A 7,500-nucleotide genomic window follows, 5' to 3' on the forward strand; every position below is an offset into this window, starting at 1 on the left:
TACTGGCCAGCCGTCAACATTAAAAACAAGCATGTCGCTGACTACTTCTTTAGGACCATAATAAGGAGCATCGCTTGCTTGGTTCCCGGCACTGAGCAAGATGTCAAATCTCTCACGAAGACCTTGCGTTGCGAGATTCACGGCCGTTTCCATCTCAGACTGGAAACTTTCTGATGTACTTCTTCCACGCTTGGTTTGTCCTTGAAGAGTACCACTTAGAGCAATCCCTTGGAATGTTTGAGTGCTTTCGATCATCTTCTTGAACTTGGTAAGGTAACCATCTGGCTCAGGACGATTTTTGAGGCACTCCACGCGTGTCATTGTTTCCTTAAGATGCGACACTGCTGTTGGGAGGATGATGTCGTTTCGCTGCATTTGAAGACTTAAACGACTTAGAATGGAAAATAGATCTGCTAAGAAATGACAGAATGCAACAAAATGGATGTTTTTCATCTCTACAGAGACGTGTTGCGCTCGTCCCTTGATGTCAGCATTTTTTGAGTTGACACTTAAGTCTTCCATATGCATTAACACGGCGGCATACTGACCAGTAGCAGAAGCAGAGGTGCGGCCAACATACACTTTAAGGGCACGGCTGACGTGAGGAAGCCAACGAGTGCCTTTCACTTGTGTGGGTTTGAGGATGTTCGTTTCCAATTCTTCAGCGATGGACTTCAATTCTCTTACACTCTTCGGACTGTAATGGTAGGTCTTCCAAATCAGGTGAAGGATATTGTAGACAGTGTCTACAGACTTGCAGCTTTTCTGCAGCTCGATCAGGGCTAGTTCTAGTCGGTGAGGAAGGCAGTGGAAATCCACGAGGTAGGGAACTTCTTTTCTTAACAGTGTTGCAAGCCCGCTCTTCTTGCCCAGGTTCACAGAAGCACCATCGGCACCAAAAGCCAGTATTTTTTTACTCCAGTTCTCCACCCCTGCCTCTTTAAATGTAGCGCTAACGGTCGTCTTGAGTCCTAAAACAAATTTTTGAAAACAGTTTAAACCCCGCTCTGTGCTTCTAATTATAGAAAAAAACATATCAAGTATAAAAATTTCAAAAGGTTCGTACTTATGACAAGAAGCTACTTTGTTTTAGAATCTCTAAGTCTTACTGTTAAATACTGTAAGTAATCCTAACAAAGTCATGGTCAGTCATAGCATAAATTAACGGGGATTCCCCCCCCCTTTTTTCTGTACGAACCTCGCATGATTTTGTTTGAACAAAATATATCGGATGCTGCAGTGATTTAATGGAAGGTTGTGATATTTTTGCTTACCTTCTGCGTGCGCATGCTCCACAGCTTTATGACCAATCAATCTATTAGTGGGGCGACCATCTTGAACAAATCGGCAGAACACAGTTTCGTTCTCAATCCCTCCAGCATCTGTTGCACCATCTGCCATCACACTTATGTAGTTCTTTTTGGCAATTTCAGCAGCAAGATCTTCTTTAGCAAGTTTACCGATGACAGAAATCATTTGAGCACAAGCCCTATTGTTTGCGTAGGTGGATGTTAACTGTATGCCATTTTTCTTCTGCAGATCAATAAGCCCGTGAAACTTGCTAAACGGCAGTTCCTCCTTGGCAATGAAGTATGCGGTCGTCATTTTCACGGAAACTTCCTTGCGCTCCCGTTCTTCCAAATCTTTCTTTCCTTTCGAGAAACTTTGAGCAAGGACACTTTCTCGAACTGGCTTCTGCCTTGCCAGGACTGCATTTTGGGCGCGCATGTGAGCATTACTTGAGGCATGTTTTTGCATAGTCTCTTTTTTGGTCGACTTGCATCCAGTAATGAATTGATTGTTACCTGCTACCTCTGGAGCACTACAGCAGACACCACAGCGAAATGTGTCATCCTCGTCTGAAATCGTCAACCAGGGGAACTCATCTTTCCATTTCAATATAATCTTCTGCTTTGAAGAACTTGTTGACTTTTTAGCCTCAGGCTCTGTTGTGTTTTCAAGACCAGTTGCTGCTGCTGTCCGTTTAGGAAACTTTCCTGAGGTAGATGTAGCAGTGGCACTACTAGCCTTCGGTTTCAGAAACGAGAACAGAGTCCCCTGCTGCTTTGCCTTCTGGGTGACACCAGCGTTGGAAGGAGAGCTTTGTAGATTCTCATCAGTTGATGTCCCAAAGACTATTGGAACAAAGTGGTTAGGCTGGTACCATGCTCCTGGTCGTGAATCTAAGTTCCCATCCCTCGACCACAGGATATTTATTGGTTCATTCGTAACCTTCAAAGAGATCTCCGATGGGCATCGCCTTGGCTGGAGTTCTCGATGCATCAAAGGGCGGTACCGAAAACCAACATTGGGATATATAGAGCGTATCGGAGTTGACATAACCGAGGAAAGACCCATAAAATGCACGAGGGAAGACCACTCTCCCTTTTCACAAGCGACAAAAGCCTCTTCTTTGACAGCTTCCATTTTGTTCTGTGATGCTGTGTATCTCTGTTCACCTCTCGGTGTTAGTGCAATTGAGAACAAAACATCCTCGGCAAGTTCAGGGCTACATCTTGAAGTTTCACTAAACACCTCGTGGTCAGCGTAAAATTTGGTGTTAAAATACAATTCTCCGGCCACCAGAAGGCGCAACAAGATGGTATGGTCTTCATGGCCGAAAAGAACGACAGATGCAGTATTAAAAAGACAGTCTCCATTTGGCGTGGTTCTGAGGGCGAAAATATTTTCTCCTTGCTTGGCCGTGACATCTGTAGGAATCAATGCTGTGCCAAGAACATCACGAGGAAGGTTTTCTAGTGTTTTTCTCGCAGCTCTGGTTGCATCGCGAAATGCTGCTTGTTTTCTAGCAAATATACTATTCGCTTCATCGATTTCATTATTTAAAAGATGGTTCTTGAAACTGCTCAACTCCTTAGCATTGGCTAACATAATGTCGTAGCTCACAGTAAATTTTTAAAAATAGCGAGCACGATCGATTAACCAAGCGTCGTAAGCTGCGAAAAAGAGCGGCAAAGCCACGAGGGAAATTCCCATCGGTTCAGAAACGTCAAAACGTCAATCAAAATTTGCGGTATCTCCCAAGGGGCATCCCCAATCGACAACGCAGATTACAACGTAGATCATCGATCGTGTGCACTACCCAAATAAATCAGGTAAATAAATAAATCGCCAGCTGCTCTACCCAAATAAATCGCCCAGCTACTCAAGCTAGACAACACAGAAATACAGGCACACGGGGTGAAATTTCGAAACAGCGGAAACCATTATAGATCATCACAGCGATTCAAACGTGGCGTGCATGCACAGTTTCCGCTGAACTGCCGAACACCTTAAATTTCCTGAAACCCTTTATACTGTTATCTATCTAGATTCCCGGCTTGCTATTTTGTTGCACAGTAAAATTATTATAATGTTTACCTGATAAAACCCCTTTGCATATTTTCGCGTCAACTTCCCATCAAATTCCCGGGAAGTTCCGGAAATGAGGTTCAGTTTTTGTGTTGAATAAATCAGTCCCAATACATGCAGTACCTACCTCTTTATAACAGAACCGCTGTAATGGCGTCGTTGAGCGAATCGTGAAACGTTTGTACGTTGTGTTCCGTTGTGTTTGCCTTGGATTACATAATTAGCTTGAGCAGGATTTTGCCTTTACGTTTTTCAAATCTTCACAAAAGTAGGTCAGAAAATTTTAAAACTTTTATTTCTTTATTAATTTAGGTGAGAAAATGGTCGCAAATTCGCGACTGCTGAAGAAGTTTTAGTCGCAAGGGGAGAAAACTTAGTCGCAAATGCGACCGATACGGTCGCAATGTCGAGCCCTGAAGAACCTGGCTTATGAATTAGGTTATAGGCTTTGAATAAGTCAGTTGAAGAGATAATTACATGTAGTTTTCCAATATTGTGCTATGATTGGTACGCTTTATTTTATCAACATTATTGTTCCAATATTAATCCAGCATTGGAATCTTTAAGTTAAACTTACCAGTGATTTTCCGCCAGGATTCCAATAAAGGTACATTATAGCAACACTTTATTTTCCAACATTGTGTTATTATTGGTATGCTTTATTTCCATGACACTAGTCTCCCAATGTTAATCCAGAATTGGAATTTTAAAAAAGAAAATTACCGATGAATTCCCACCAGGATACCAATATTGGTACCTAACAGAAACTGTTATAGTAAGGGTACTTTATTCATGTTCCAATGATCTTACATTGTTATTCCTATATTGGCATTTCATATATTAATTTTCCAGTCATCTTTCAATAAATTTCCTATATTGGTTTTACAAAATATGTTTAGACTATCCAAGGTTGGAATAACATTGTTGTCACCTATATTTACCATTAATATTCCAAACATGGAATAAGGCTATTTTCCAATAATTTTCCAGGTTGGAATTTCACATTTTTTCCTGTGATAATTGAGGGCATGGGCCTTCTCCCTTATCGTCAAAGGTTACAACGTCTTAGATTAATTACTTTCCTGGAACGTCGAGTGCGTGGTGACTTGATCGAGACTTTCAAAATAATCAACGGTTATGGTCACAATATGTTTGGGACAAATACAGCTTATTGAACTCGTAATCTTAATGTCACTTCTCATCATCCATTAAGATCAACGCATGACTTCCTTAGCAATAAAGTTATTAAATATTGGAACCAGTGTCCACTACGCGTGCAAAATCCAACTAGTATCAATGCCTCTAAGGCTGGTCTTGACCTCTTTAAGTTATCTAAACCTGATTCGCCTAATGGATTCTGGAAATTGTCGGAAGAGATCTTTAATTTCATAACCAATGAAAGTGAACATGTCAATTATTTGCTAGCCAAAAGGCAAAATATCTTGTTTTAATAAGTGATTTTGTTGTTTTTTGTTTTCAGTATTTTCTTTCGATTCTAGTATTTTTAGAAATACATTTTTGATTTTTATTAGGTGTTAATAATAATTTTGTGAATAGATTTTGTAAATAGAGATATCCTGAAGTGATATAATAAAGTTATCTTATCTTATCTTATCTGTTATCTTATATCCAAAGCACTTTTAGTAGATCAGCTGCTTTTTGAAGCTTTTCTTGATCTTCATTCATGGCGAAAGAGATCAATGCACACTCTTACATTGTACCTTAAACAAAATGGCGGTGTCAAAGCCTGGCAATTTTTTGAATAATCCGACTCAGACCCCAAAATTGAATCAAATTTACCGATCTATCGAGACCCCAAGATTGAATAAATACAGAATGGATGTGCGAGCATTGAATGGATGTAAGAATTGAATTGAACGAATGGGGATTGAACTAAATGGATGTATGGATTGAATTGGACGATTGTAGACAAGGAATTAAGTGGATGCGAACTAAATTGACTCGATACAAGAATTAAGTCAAAAGGCAATTAAAAGTGAAATGGAATACACAAGGATTAAATTGAATGAACACAGAAATTGAATTGAATAAATACAGATTGAATTGAATGGATTTAGAAATTGAATTGAATAAAGACAGATTGAATTGAATGGATATAGAAATTGAATTGAATAAATACGAATTAAATTAAATGAATGCAGAGATTAAATTGAATAAATAAATATTAAATTGGATCAAAATAGAAGTATGGAATATTGCTACATTTGGCTTGGCATACTTAATACCCTTTCCCTTTGTATTAAGAACATGTTTTATTTATCAGGCTGGAGTTGTTGTTATTTATATGGTGCTTTATTGGCCACATTTCAGCCTGATGTTCTTAATCCACTTGTTCTTATATGCGGGTGTTTACTGTACTCAACTTTCCAAAAGTGAAAAAAATTGCAAATGTGACAGTGAAGAATTATTTGAATGAAAGCTTGTTGTCTCACTTGTGCTTTATTATTTACGGTCAAGGTCCTTTCAAAAGTATTTTATTCTTGATCGACTGTGATGAAAACTTCCTTCTGCTCTTCCTAAAAACTGGGTATCAATATTTTTTTACTTTTGCATCAATATTTATTTTCCATAAAGCAAGCTAACAAAATCTGTTCCTTGCTTAGTTCGCATTTTTGAGCGTTAAAATAGAATTTTCGGTCCTATACTTCCGTTAGAACGTGGTATATTTTTTAGGTCACCCATCCAGATACTAACTCTTCCGGATAGGGCTCAACTTCAGTGAACTTTTCTATTACGAAGCTGTCAGACGCTCAGATTGCACACTCAAACGCGTGGTGAAAAGAAGTTGTGAGGGAACTTGAAAATGATTAACATGTCAGCCTAGAAGCCAATGTTTCTCGGTTCCCTTTTATTTTCTTCAATCTTTCAGGGTTTAGTACTTGGCTAGTAACCACATGTCTTCTCAGGGGGCTATTTACCCAAGACTTCTACCATGACAGTACAATGATACACAATACCAAAACAATGTCGTGTACTATTAGAGCTACATATTAAGCAAAGACAACTTGAATTTCCTGGAAGGCAAAACGCAGCTCAGTTGACAAAAAGGGAATAAAGCGCTGTGTTACTGCACTACCACACATATGCAATGCGTGCCTATTTTTTCTAAAGATGACAGGACTTTTTTCTTTCTGACAAATGATTAATAGGCTGGTAGCTAGGTTTTTAACCTCAGAAAAAGATCTGTTTTGTCGTATGAACGTGTGAGCCAAAGGGCCTCTGCTGGCACAACTTCAGGGTGACCCCTTAAATGGTCTTAATGTCCTCGGAACTTGAAAAAATTGACTGGCTTCTGCAGTTCAATACCACACAACTCAGTCCCTTCTGTTTTATTAGTAACATGTACCACAAGCAACCCAGTGTACGCTCATGGAACGTCTGGTTTAATTTAAACACAGGCAAATTAATACATACATACATACATACTTAATTGACTGCTCCCCATGGGGGCTTTTCAGGGCCAATGAAACACAATGAACGAAACAGCAACTGTTAAGAATCCCAACTGGCCGGAGGGAAACCAGTTGGCTATTTACAAGTGCAGCTGGGAAGTTGAACCAGGGACTAACCACTGCGCCACACTGCCTCCACCCTAGTGTATCCTTTAATTTAAACTGAGAGGCAAATTAAGGCTCTGCTGTATCACTTAATTGAAACACAGACAAACTAATGCCCCAGTGTATCATTTAATTTAAACTAAGAGACAAATTAATGCTCTGGTGTATTGTTCATATAAACACAGGCAGACTAATGCCCCAGAGTATTATTGAATTTACAATCTGATCGATTCTGAATGCTTTAACACTTTCCTGAAAATGGAACACCTTTTGTGTTATGTTTTTAGCCTTTGTTGACAGACGTCTAAACCATCAGGAGATGTCCAGCAGAGAATTCCTAAGCTGGCTTAAGCTCCTTGTGATTGTATTCAATATACAAAAGAAAATCATGCGTCCCGTTTGCCGAGAAAATTTTGGTGTCAACGGCAAATAAAATGGATTCTAGGCGACAAGCGTCACAAAGGTCATTGACGTATATGATGAAAAATAGGGACCAAGAATTGAACCTTGTGTGACACCACAGCGTATTACCTCAGGGAGCGATCTATGG

The sequence above is a fragment of the Montipora capricornis genome, chromosome 1 (assembly GCF_036669925.1).
Source record: "Montipora capricornis isolate CH-2021 chromosome 1, ASM3666992v2, whole genome shotgun sequence".
Taxonomy (NCBI): Eukaryota; Metazoa; Cnidaria; class Anthozoa; order Scleractinia; family Acroporidae; genus Montipora; species Montipora capricornis.